Source organism: Lampetra planeri, chromosome 27, assembly GCF_965212315.1.
Source record: "Lampetra planeri chromosome 27, kcLamPlan1.2.h2, whole genome shotgun sequence".
Taxonomy (NCBI): domain Eukaryota; kingdom Metazoa; phylum Chordata; class Hyperoartia; order Petromyzontiformes; family Petromyzontidae; genus Lampetra; species Lampetra planeri.
This window is the reverse complement of record NC_136133.1, coordinates 8,328,450-8,342,187: the sequence shown is the minus strand read 5'-3', so window position 1 is coordinate 8,342,187 and position 13,738 is coordinate 8,328,450.

The window sequence follows — 13,738 nt, the reverse complement described above, 5'->3', positions numbered from 1 at the left end:
TTAAATAAAAGTACTTATATTTTTTTTACCAGCTAATGCCCACTAAGCTACGTAGCTCTCTCTCTCTCTCCTCGTGGTTTCTTGGATTGTTTTTTCTCGGTCTTCTGGCTTTTTCCCTCCACATTTAGGATCAACATGCATTTCGATCATTATCTGCCTGCAATCGATTTGCACGCAATATAAAGCCACTCCGCCGAGCCGTCATTCGCGATAGCCAGGTCGCTTCTGTAAAGAAACAGCTATGTAGCTCTGTGGGCCTTACCTGGTCAAATAAAGACAACAATAGTTGTACTTTCAAGCCCACTGAGCTATTCGCTTATTTCTGCACAACCGACATAGGCACAAATGATAGCTCAACGAAGTGGTGTATCATTGCGTGGAAATCTCGACTCACGCGACCACGGTGAGAGAGAGACACGCAAATTCCAAATACTGCAGCAGCAGCAGGCACCGTCGGGATCGAACCCACGACCTCCTGCATACCAGGCGAGGTAGTTAACATCTCCTCGCCACCGTGATGATAATGAGAGAGAGAGACATCGCAAACTCCAAATTTACAGTAGGCGTCAGGGTCGGGATCGAATCCACGACCTCCTGTATACCAGGCGAGGGAGTTAACATCTCCTAGCCACCGTGATGATGAGAGAGAGAGACACGCAGACTCCAAATATACAGCAGCAGGCGTCAGGGTCGGGATCGAACCCACGACCTCCTGTATACCAGGCGAGGGAGTTAACATCTCCTCGCCACCGTGATGATAATGAGAGAGAGAGACATCGCAAACTCCAAATTTACAGTAGGCGTCAGGGTCGGGATCGAATCCACGACCTCCTGTATACCAGGCGAGGGAGTTAACATCTCCTAGCCACCGTGATGATGAGAGAGAGAGACACGCAGACTCCAAATATACAGCAGCAGGCGTCAGGGTCGGGATCGAACCCACGACCTCCTGTATACCAGGCGAGGGAGTTAACATCTCCTCGCCACCGTGATGATGATGATGAGAGAGAGACACGCAGACTCCAAATATACAGCAACAGGCGTCAGGGTCGGGATCGAACCCACGACCTCCTGCACACCAGGCGAGGGAGTTAACATCTCCTAGCCACCGTGATGATGATGAGAGAGAGAGAGACACGCAAACTCCAAATACACAGCAGCAGGCGTCATGGTCGAGATAGAACCCACGACCTCCTGCAGACCAGGCGAGGGAGTTAACATCTCCCAGCCACCGTGGCACCCCAACGCCAGGGATCACCCGCGTTGGAATTGCCGGTCACGGCTGACGTCACTGGCGCGTGACATCCTCAACCGGCCATGGGCCGCTCATTCAATCGCCTTCGGCAACACACCGGCAGCCAGCGTGGTTCAATTTCAAGTTCATTTATTAGGTGTAGCCCTGTGAGCCATTCGGCTCTTGAATCGGGTGCAACCGCAACAAACAGAAAACAAAAACATGAACAAGAAAACATCTTAAAGTGACTATGTGCAAACAGAAAATCCAAGAAAAGACAGCAAACTATTGCAGGTGAAGTATGGTCGAACGGAATGAGAATGTTTTATTGACACTCGAGGAGGAATCCGATGGGTTTTGAAAGCCCCTTCTCACGGCAGTGGAGTGATCAAGGCCGATGACGATATAGCCTCCTGTGGGATTTACATCCAAGTTGCAGAGGTGTGGACTCGAGTCATGTGACTTGGACTCGAGTCAGACTCGAGTCATGAATTTGATGACTTCAGACTCGACTCGACAAAATGTACAAAGACTTGCAACTCGACTTGGACTTTAACATCAATGACTCGTGACTTCACTTGGACTTGCGCCTTTTGACTCGAGAAGACTTGCTACTTCCCATGAAAACTGGGGGAAAAAATGTTCACACGGCCGCGCCGCTCTCAGTTTATCTGCATCTGTGAAAAAAATGTGCACCACCTGTATGCATGCAGAGAGCACGCGCGCTGCCTGCACGACATCCAATCACTGTAGTCCCACGTTGTTTTGATTGGACAGCATCTAAGCAGGCACATTGCAAGACAACCAATGAAGCGCAACAAGCAACAACGCGCCAGTTGGCAAAATGATACCGAAGATAGTTTCGTTTGGCTATAAAAATTACGATGTAGTCGACAAAAAACGAGTTGCAATTTGCAAAACATGCGGGTCGAAGATTACAGACGGTGCTGCCACAACGTCTAACTTTGTTCGACACCTGAAGTTGCACAAAGAAAGGTAAGTTTTGAACGAATGCTAAGCACCTTATCGGATGTACCGTAACTTACTAGCTGCTGCATATTTACTGTATCAACGAGACAGTAAACGCACGTCTCCCTTGCTGGTTAATGCTTACAAAAATAGGGATTTTTGAACCCCGATTATATGAGGTACATGAGTGTAGCACACTCAGATGGAAAACCTCTTCAACATCATGTCAACGTCCGTTTTAAAGTATCATTTCTACCTTGCTGCTAGACGGATAAACACAAATGTATATCTCAGTCTCTCCAACACACATGAGACAAAAACAGGCCTTCCAGTTTTACTCTTTCAATCGTTCAGTTTCAGAGTGGCTGGTGTGCTGCCTCATTGAGGTCGTTTATGTAATTTTGGTTAATCACAACTAAGCTGAACTGTCGCTGAAGACATAAACTATCACAATTAAACAATGAATGAGGCAGCAGTAGACCTGCAATTGCTGTGTGATGCAGCAAGGCACCATGGAATCTGGTGTGCAGGAGAGAGTGAACTATAAAGCAGGGGTTCCCAAACTTTACCATGACAAGGCCCCCCATATACCAGTAGATTCCAGCCAAGGCCCCCCTGACATGGGCCGTGCCACACTCTTTTTTCTGTGCACCTCCTTTCACAACTCGATGGAGTTGGTGCATCCCTAAACCCATCCAAGTACAACAGGAAACATAGTAAGACATATACACTGTAAAGAGGAAAATGATGACACAGTCACAGAAGATCCACCATTAGCCTTCCCTTTTCATATCATGCCCAAACAGCAGGCAGCGCATGGACATAGCGTGGTACCATAGTCTAGGTCTGTGAGGCAGCGCACCACTGGGATATATACAGTATATAATAAAATAAAAACGATTATAGTAGTAATGTTCAGAGATGCAATAGATTATTATAGTGCAGTTCTTAACTAATGGGGATATTGTTTAGCTTATTTTTGGTTTAATTTGGTTTATTTTACTTATTTAATTTATTCAATTATTTTGTTTTGCTATACTTTTCATGCCAACTTGCCATGGCCCCCCTAGCACCCCCTCGCGGCACCCAGGGGTCCCTGTCCCCACTTTGAAAACCACTGCTATAAAGGATATGACTTCAGTTTCTTGAGGGAAAGGGCTTTCTTATGAGTTTTGAAGCAGTGAAAATATTCTTAATATTGCATACACTGAAACTGAAATGTATTATCGTATACCGTAGTGTACAATAGACAATGAATATTAACACAACAACATTGATATGAGTAAAGAGTAGTTTCAAATACAACATGTGTGGCTATAAGGGATTTTCTGACATCTGTTTCATATTCTTTTCTGTTACAGGTATGAAGAATACCAGATGAACAAAAGCATCGTAGATGAACCACAACAGCCTTCAATCTCACAATTCCTGGACACTCGTGTAGGGCGTTACAGCATGAGCCACCCACAGCAGAAGGCCATCTCCAATGCGATACTGTCTGACTTGATTATTGATTGCAATTTTCCTCTATCTATTGTGGAAAATGAGAGCTTTCGTCACTTTCTGGCTGTGCTGGACAGCAAGTATACCCCAGTCTGTCGCCGAACGCTGACCACAAAAACAGAGAGCCTTGCTGAGGAGAGACGTTCAAAGTTAAAAACTCAATTGAGCAACACTGACCATGTTTCAGTCACTGTGGACATTTGGTCTGATTGAAAGATGAGGGGATTCCTTGGTGTCACTGTGCACTGGATGGAGAGAGATGCAGAGAGGGTACAGCTAAAGACAAATCTCTTGGCCTGCAACCGCTTCAAAGGCTCTCACACAGCGGAGCGCATCTGTGACCAATTTGAGGCAATATGTGATGAATACAACATCAAAGCTAAATTGGACTATATCATTAGTGACAATGCTGCTAACATGCGCAAGGCATTTACGGTATGCTTCCCCAGCGAACAGGAGGAAGATGATGATGCTGGAGATAATCTTGATGATCCTGAGCTATGGCATGACTTAACCCTAGAAGACCAGCAAACCGTCGATGCTGCTTTGGCAAAGAAACATCGCCTGCAGTGTTTTGCACACACATTGCAGCTGGTGGTGGGAGACGGTTTGAAATAAACAAAAGCGGCATGTCCTTCTCTCTCCAAGTTATCAAAACTTAGCTCCCTGCTCCACACAAGCACAACGTTTAAAGACATATTCGATGGTGAATTTGGGGAGCACAGAGGCATCCCTGCTGCAGTGAGCACGAGGTGGAATTCTACACTGCGGCAGGTGAAAGCAGTCCTTCATTGTGATCAGCAAAAGCTCTGCGCAGTTCTTGAGAAGGCCGGGCATAAAGAACTGTCATTCACACTACGAGAGTGGAATCTGCTGAAGGAGTTGGTGGACATCTTGAAACCGTTCGGAGAAGCAACTGATTTGACACGGGGAGAAAGTCATTACAATCAGTGCAGTTGTTCCATCCGTCTTGTCCCTCAATCACCATCTTGAGAAGCTGAAGCCTCAAGTTCGTTTTCTGAGCGGCCTGGTCAGAGGTCTGCAGGCATCCCTGGAAAAAAGATTTCTTGGGATCTTCATTAATGTGAAAATGGCCCAGTCTCAAGAAGGGATCACTGCCCCCTTTTCAGACACAGTCTACCTGAAAGCAGCTGCCTTGGATCCAGCCTTTTGTCTGCTGTGGATTGAGCCCCATGTGCTGGTCAACCGTGACATCAAGGCAGAGGTGGCACAACGAGTTAAAGGTAAATCTTATTGACTTGCAATGCAACTTAAATGCAACGTAAAATAATTTGATCTTAATCTGATCTAGGATCTAATGTGATATTAATCTGACTTTAACAATAATAACAATGTTCAGTCTTGCACAGTATCATCAACATCAGTAATGGTAATAAGAGCTCTTTTGTTTCTGCTGTTGTGACACGTTTTTTTAGAATTGATCATGAAAGATGCTGCAGAGACGGAGCAACCTGTGCCTGTGCCAGTGCCTGCTGAAGAAGAACTAGAGGACATGGAAGGAGAAGGGCTGTTTGCTGCATACCATAAGAGGCAGAAAAGGGATGTTGGGACCCCACCAGCAGTACAGCTAAGTCACTACATTGACATGGCAGAAGGACAGAATGCCCTTTTGTTCTGGGCACTGAACAGTAAGACTCTTCCTTCACTCTTTCAAGTAGCCATCCGAGTCTTGGCAGTGCCTGCTTCTAGTGCTCCAGTGGAGCGAGTTTTCAGCCATGGTGGCATCATTCTGCGTCCCCATCGTGCACAAATGACTGACAGACTTTTGGCCAATTTGATCTTTTGCAAATGCAATGCAGTGTAGGGGCCTCCCTCCACCTGTCCACAGCACGCATGCGCACACACACTCACTCTCTGCTCATCACCTGTCCACACAGCTCTCTCTCTCATACACACCAGTCTCTATGGAGGCATTCCAATTATATTATCAGGTTGGTCCAGTTTTTCAGAAGTGATAATTTTGAGGAGTGAGGATTTTATTGATGACATGTTTAAAAAAGTTTAGGCTAAAAGAACCCATGTCTATTTGAAAGTTAAACTGTTTTGCAATATGAGGTCAATGCAATACAGGACTGAAGCTGCTGTGCATTGTTCTAGTGCAATATGCTGTTGAAATAAGAGCATTTTTTGTGAAAATTAAATTTTCTGTTTTTTACTGTGTTTGATTAATGTCATTGTATAAAAAGAGGTTTAAATAAATACAAATGTTACAGACATACATGATTTGTATAAATTTTATTTCTGTGGTAAGAGGACTTGAAATGACTCGAAACTAAAATGGTAGGACTTTGGACTCGACTTGAGACTTGCAGGCTTTGACTTCTGACTCGACTTGGGACTTGCCTCATCTTTGACTCGACTTGACTCGGGACTCGAGAGCAAAGACTTGAGACTTACTTGTGACTTGCATAACAATGACTTTGTCCCACCTCTGCCAAGTTGTATATATAAAAATAACACCACCTTGATCTCAATCATCAGAAACACCATCATCAACCATTGTTACCGTTATCATCATCAACCGAGACGAAGATTGCCCCGTATAGCCCTAAGAGATTGTAGGGGCAAGTGCTGTTAGCGAACACCTATGAAGGCCGGCATGGTACTCGAGGGGGTGGGTGGCGAGCACCACACCCGGCCGCCTTTGTCTCCCTCGTAGCGATGTCTACACACCGTACCAGGTACTCATTTGAGGCTGAGTCGACCTAGGGGAGTCGGCCGCAATCATCACTATCATCACCATTAGGATCACCATCACCACAATCACTATCCTCACCATCACCATTATAAGGGGCGTCCATAAATGACGTCACGCACCTAGGGGGGGGGGTCAGACATTTGTGACCATGTGTGACGAGGGAGGGGGGGTTTGAGAAATGTGACGACACATAAAAATGCGCAACTTTAAATAAATATAGACAACACGTTCTACTTCATTAAATAGACTTTTAAATAAATGTTTTCTCCTACAACATCAGAGTGCAGCGCCACATTAAATACGCACTATAATGACAATAGTTTAAATCTATTTGAAGCATGTTTTATTTGGGGGAGGGGGGGGGCAGAGCTTTGTGACGCCGTGTGACGAAGGGGGGGGGGGTCAAAAATCGTCCAAAATCGCGTGACGTCATTTATGGACGGCCCCTAACCACCAACACCATCACCACCATCATCACTATCGCCACCTTCACCTTTATCACAACCATCATCACCAGCACAATCAATCATCACCATTATGCCCATCCTCACCACCATCATCACCATCACTGCCATCATCACTATCTTCACCACCATCACCATCATGGCCACTCTTACCACCATCATCACCCTCACCATCACTGCCATCATCACTATTTTTCACCACCATCACCATGATGGCCACCCTTACCACCATCATCACCCTCACCATTATGGCCATCCTTACCACCATCATCACCCTCCCCATCACCACCATCATCACTATCTTCACCACCATCACCACCATGGCCACCCTTACCACCATCATCACCATCACCGCGACCATCACCACCATTCACCACCATCACAATTGTGACCATCCTCACCACCATCATCACCCTCACCGCCACCATCACTATCTTCGACACCATCACCATCATGGCCACTCTTACCACCATCATCACCCTCACCATCACTGCCATCATCACTATGTTTCACCACCATCACCATTATGGCCACCCTTACCACCATCATCACCCTCACCATCACCGCCATCATCACTATTATGGCCACCCTTACCACCATCATCACCCTCCCCATCACCACCATCATCACTATCTTCACCACCATCACCATTATGGCCACCCTTACCACCATCATCACCCTCCCCATCACCATTATGGCCATCCTCACCACCATCATTACCCTCCCCATCACAACCATCCTCACCACCATCATCACCCTCACCATCACAACCATCATCACTATTTTTCACCACCATCACCATTATGGCCACACTTACCACCATCATCACCCTCACCATCACCACCATCACTATTATGGCCACCCTTACCACCATCATCACCACCCCCCCATCACCATTATGGCCATCTTCACCACCATCATCACCCTTACCATCACAACCATCATCACCACCATTCACCACCACCACAATTGTGACCATCCTCTCCACCACCAACACGGTCACCCCCCCCCCCACACACAATCCACACACGCGTGGGGAAACCCGCTCTTTGCTCGCCATCTTTATTGGAGTCAAGGTAACCATTCTGCCCGCACACTTTTTTTGTCTTTGCCAGAAAAAATATATTTATAAATCAAATAATAATACGAATGACGAGTCGAGGTATAAAATACATCATCTCAAGCTCACACCGTCCCTCCTCAAACAAGGCACAGTGGTGGTGAGGTGGAGAAGGGGATGGAGAGGGGAGAAGGGGAGGCAGGAGGAGGAGGTTGAGGGAGGAGGTGGAGGAGGAGGAGGAGGTAGAGGAGGAGGAGGAGGGAGAGGGCTGAGGTCAATGTTTTGAGGTCAAGGGGTCATCAAGGTGCGGGTTGTAGCCACACCTCCCCCAGTTGTCCCCCTCCCTTCGTGATCTCAAGTGTGTGTGTGTCTACACCTGTGTGTGTGTCTACAACTGTGGATGTGCACAGCTTTGTGAAACAGCACTTTCCACAAAAGTCTGTCGAGGCTATAAGGGGGAGCTTTGCATTTGTACACACAAGTGTGTTTACAGAGTGCGCATGTGTGCACTGGTGCATGTGTGTGTGCACAAGTGTGTACATCCACAAATGTGTGTGTGTGTGACCTCGTACACGAGTATACGTGAGGACACATAGAGGTACAGTCCAACGCCTGGCAGTCACGTGTGCCCGCTTAACCAACAACAGTCGCGCCAACAACGCCACAACCGAAATAAAGTTACCAACGTGCCGGCAATAGCCGGAGCGGCCCCGGTTTAGCCGGAACAAAAACATAAATTGTAAAAAAATATGAAATAAAACATTCCGGAATTTGTTCCCGGTTTCAAATGTCGTGACCTCGTACTCGGCAGAGGGGCGTGGTCACAGGAGTAGTGGGTGGGGCTAGTGAGAGAGTGGGAGGGGCTAGTGAGTGAGTGGGAGGGGCTAGTGAGTGTGGGTGGGGCTAGTGAGAGAGTGGGAGGGGCTAGTGAGAGAGTGGGAGGGGCTAGTGAGAGAGTGGGAGGGGCTAGTGAGAGAGTGGGAGGGGCTAGTGAGAGAGTGGGTGGGGCTAGTGAGAGAGTGGAAGGGGCTAGTGAGAGAGTGGGAGGGGCTAGTGAGAGAGTGGGTGGGGCTAGTGAGAGAGTGGGTGGGGCTAGTGAGAGAGTGTGAGGGGCTAGTGAGAGAGTGAGTGGGGCTAGTGAGAGAGTGGGAGGGGCTAGTGAGAGAGTGGGAGGGGCTAGTGAGAGAGTGGGTGGGGCTAGTGAGAGAGTGGGAGGGGCTAGAGAGTGGGTGGGATACTCCAGCACGAGGTATTATCTATAGAACGCGACGCAACAAATCAGATCTCGAGAAAAAAATAATTAAATCAAATACAGAGGTAAACATGTAAATAATAATTAATGAATCAATTAATAAACCATCGTAGTCATCACCAACATCATCATCATCACCATGTACAGCCCTTGCTCAATACGCTGCTGAGTGAAGGCCTTCCCATGCCTCGTCAGCCGTGGAAATCGGTCGACCATATACCTCCCCATGTAAGTGTACGGGCGATATCAAATGGGTACAACCAGCAGTTAGGTGATCGTCAGGGTCCCGTGCAGTGCGGTAACATGTGGGGGGACACCCACCATCTCTTTCTGCCCAGAGGTACTGGCTAAACAGCATGGAAAAGAATGAATAGATTTAGTGGGGTTTCCCCCGCAAAACAAACATAGTTTAATAATAATAAGGGGTTTCCCCTTTTTTCTGGCAACAAAACTGAAACCTTTTTACGAGGATTCATGTCTGCATTAACCACAAACAATACTTGCAGTCAAAATGCACAAAAAAACCACACTATGATAATATATTGGCATTGTCCTTGAAGCTGATTGGTCCACACCAACGGACGGCTTTCTTTTGAGCCTCGTCCCAATTGGTGCTCGACCAGAGGACGCCAAAAGGCGTCCACATCTCAAAGACAATGCACTATCAGAGTAATGAGGGCTCGGGGTGAGCATCTACATCATTGCCAGTACCAAATAATAAAGGAAAAAAACCCCTATTATTATATTTTGGTACAGGCAAAGGAGGTCCCATTATGTAAAAATAGTTTCATTTTCGTTTTTTTTTGCGATGTGTTCACCCCTTTCCTAAACTCTGCACTCCGATCGTATGTTTGTATTGTTTGTTGCTGTAACGTTCTGAGATGCTACAACTGGACGTTTGTGAAACGGAGCTTCAAAGCTCATCGGATTTCTACCACGATAACTAAAGATGCTGATCCTGAGAATGTAGACCTAATATTCAAGTGTGCCTGGTTGGTTTGTTTTCCTTCGCGGCCAAATTGTCAGAATTATTTTGTGCAACTGAGAACTCGTATTCTTGGTTCTTTCGGTCAAGTCGCGGAGAAGGGAAACAGTAAAATAATAAAATATTAAACAATTAAATTATCACGACGTGATTGCTTGTGCTGCAGTCGAAACGTCGTGAGAATTTGTATTGTCTTCTTGGTTCTTTCGGTAAAGTCACGTAGAAGGGAAGTAATACAATAATAAAAATAAAACATAATAACATAATTCTCACGACGTTTCGGCCACAACGCAAGCAGCCGTCCTCAGGTGAAGACCAGCTATCTCCCCGACAGACCTGGTCTTCACCTGAGGACGGCTGCTTGCGTTGTGGCCGAAAGGTCGTGAGAATAATTGTATTATGTTTTATTTTTATTATTTTATTGCTTCCCTTCTACGTGACTTTACCGAAAGAACCAAGAAGATGAATGCCTGCAGTCACGAAAGTTTTAAATCGAAATTTGTATTGTGTTATATTTTTATCATTTTATTGTTTCCCTTCTACGCGACTTTACCGAAAGAACCACGAATATGAATCCCTGCAGTCGCGAGAAAGCTTTAAATCGAAATTGAGAACTCATCGCCAGAGTTCAGAGCCCACAATCAAAATTCCTTCTCCTCGCTCCTCGCGATGACGATCCACTTCGTTGGGCGATCATTTGTGGCCATGGCGCTTTTGAAAAAGAAGCTACATCGCTCAGTGGGCCTTAAACTAAAACTATGTTTTATTTGACCCGGGTAAAGCCCACTCGGCTATATAGCTGGTTTGTTTCTCTTTCCAGAAGCGACCTAGCCATCACGAATGACAGCTCAACGGAGTGGCTAAAACATCGCGTGGAAATCTATCGCAGGCAAATAATCAAAATGCATGTTGATTCGAAATGTGACTGATTGTGTTGTGGTTATTGCAAACATGATGCCTTGTATAAAGGTGTCAGTTTTTGTACCAGTTGAAAGGGTAAAAACCTATTACTATATTTTGCCACTGGTAAAGGAGGTCTCATAGTGTAAATGCTTACCCCGAGCTCTCAATACTCTGATAGTGTGCTGTCTTTGAGTTGTACGCCTTTTGGCGTCATCTGGTCCAACACCAATGGAGACTAAGCTCTAAGAAAAGCTGTCTCGAGTGTGGACCAATCAACTTCAAGGACAGTGCATATCATTATCATCATCAAAGTTGTTTCTTTTTGTTTGCATTTTGACTGCTTGTGTTGTGGTTATTGCAAACATGATGCCTCGTATAAAGGTGTCAGTTTTTTTATACCAGTTGAAAGGGTAAAAACCTATTACTATGTGGAAGGAAAGCCAGAAGACCGAGAAAAAAATCCAACCACGAGGAGAGAGAAAATGCAACCTCCAAGTATACAGAGTGAACCCACAACCTCCTGTATACCAGGCGAGGTAGTTAACATCTCGCCACCATGGCGCCTTTACTCGGTAAGATAAAACATAGTTTAGTTTTATTTGTACGTATTTTAAGTGATCTGTTTACCTTTTTCTATACTTTGAACTCCTATAGTGTTGTTGTATTGTTTGTTCTTGTAACGTTCTGACCTGCCCCGACTGGGCATCAGTGAAAACGAGCTTTATAGCTCATCGGATTTCTCCCAGGATAAATAAAAATTCCGTTTCTGAGAGCGCTTGAACATCACTCGCGAGCCGAATGAGTATCACAAGCAGCAGCAGCAGCAGCAGCAATCATCGCCAACCTCTTACAGCGAAAACCTGGCAGCACTCTCCTGAAGGCGAGTCTTGAGACTCAGTGGCGAGGCTTTCCTGGGTAAACAAGCGGTAGGATAATCAAAACAATTGTCAACAACAACAATAATGTATAATATCATCACAGCAATCTGAACCATTGGCCTGGTTTCCCTGGAATTGTAACCCAGAGGAACAACATCAACACAACAGAAGAATAACAACGATTGGTAACCATGATTACCGTAAATTTGCAGAATTACCATACAAGTCATCACATAAAAAATATACGAGAGGCCCCCCCCCCCCCCAAGAAACTCGCAAACGTTTACAAAATATATATATATATATGTCATCTCTTGCTTAGAAAAATACACGACGGACAAAATATAAAGAATGTCGTAAAAAATAATCCACCTCTTGAAATCGATAGAAACCAGCACCGATGGCTTAGGCCACCACGAGTAACGGATCCGGCCCTGAACGTTTGTGTCGCCGAGACCCTCTGCCACCCAACGCAGCCGCGCAAACCGCTCCGACAAGGAGGCTCCGGTTCGTTGTTTCCGCTCAACTCGAGATGTTCAACTCGAGAAGTTCAACTCGAGAAGTTCAACTCCCTCGCCTGGTACACAGGAGGCTTCGGTTCGTTGTTTCCGCTCAACTCGAGATGTTCAACTCGAGATGTTCAACTCCCTCGCCTGGTACGCAGGAGGAGCCGGGAGCCCAGCGACCTCGGTGGGTGGCAAGGGGGGGTCGCGTGAGTCAGGGTTGGTGGACTCGCGCAAAGATGGGAATAGGAAGTGAACGATTGTCCGGGTGAAATTATTTGCTCAGATCAAGAGAAGGCTCAGTTAAGGTGGTGAGATGTTAACGACCTCGCCTGGTGTACAGGAAGTCGTGGGTTTGATCACGACCCTGACGCCTGCTGCTGCTGTATATTTGGAGTCTGCGTGTCTCTCTCTCCCCCCTGTGGTCGCGCGGATTTTTCCTCCGCGTCCTCTGGGTTTTCCCCTCCACCTTTAGAGACATTCCCTTTAGAGCATTTGGCCACTATACATTTGGGGCCGTCCATAAATGACGTCACGCGATTTTGGACGATTTCTGACCCCCCCCCCCCTATCGTCACACGGCGTCACAAAAAGTCAGAGCCCCCCCCTCAAATATGACGTCACAAAGCTCTGCCCCCCCCCCCCCAAAAAAAATGTACATGCTTCAAATCGCTTTGAACTATTGTCATTGTAGTGCGTATTTAGTGTGGCGCTGCACTCTGATGTTGTAGGAGAAAACATTTATTACAGAGTATATTTAATCAAGTACAACGTATTGTCTATATTTATTTAAAGTTGCGCATTTTGATGTGACGTCATATTTTCTCAAACCACCCCCGTCACACATCGTTACAAATGTCTGACCCCCCCCCCCAGGTGTGTGACGTCATTCATGGACGGCCCCTTACCACGTGATCAGCCACTTTGTTGAGATATCATTTGTTGCTTCTGAAAAAAATAGCTACAAAGCCGCTCAGTGGGCTTTACCGAGGTGTAAAAAATAAAAAATAGTTAAATATCTTCACAGAGCAATTCTCACTCACCCGGCCGGGCGAGCGAGTTGAGCTGCACCGCTCGTCGCTCTAAACGCTCGTGCACCAGGCGACGATTTGATTTGTTTGGCTGTGTTGGGTGGTGGAGGGTCTCACGACACAAGATTTCGCGCCAAATCATTACGCAGCGGCCTGAACCCAAAAAAAAACGATCAATCGTGACACTCGCTGCAAATCCGTGCCCCGCCCCCCCCCCCTCCCTCCCTCCCTCCGTGT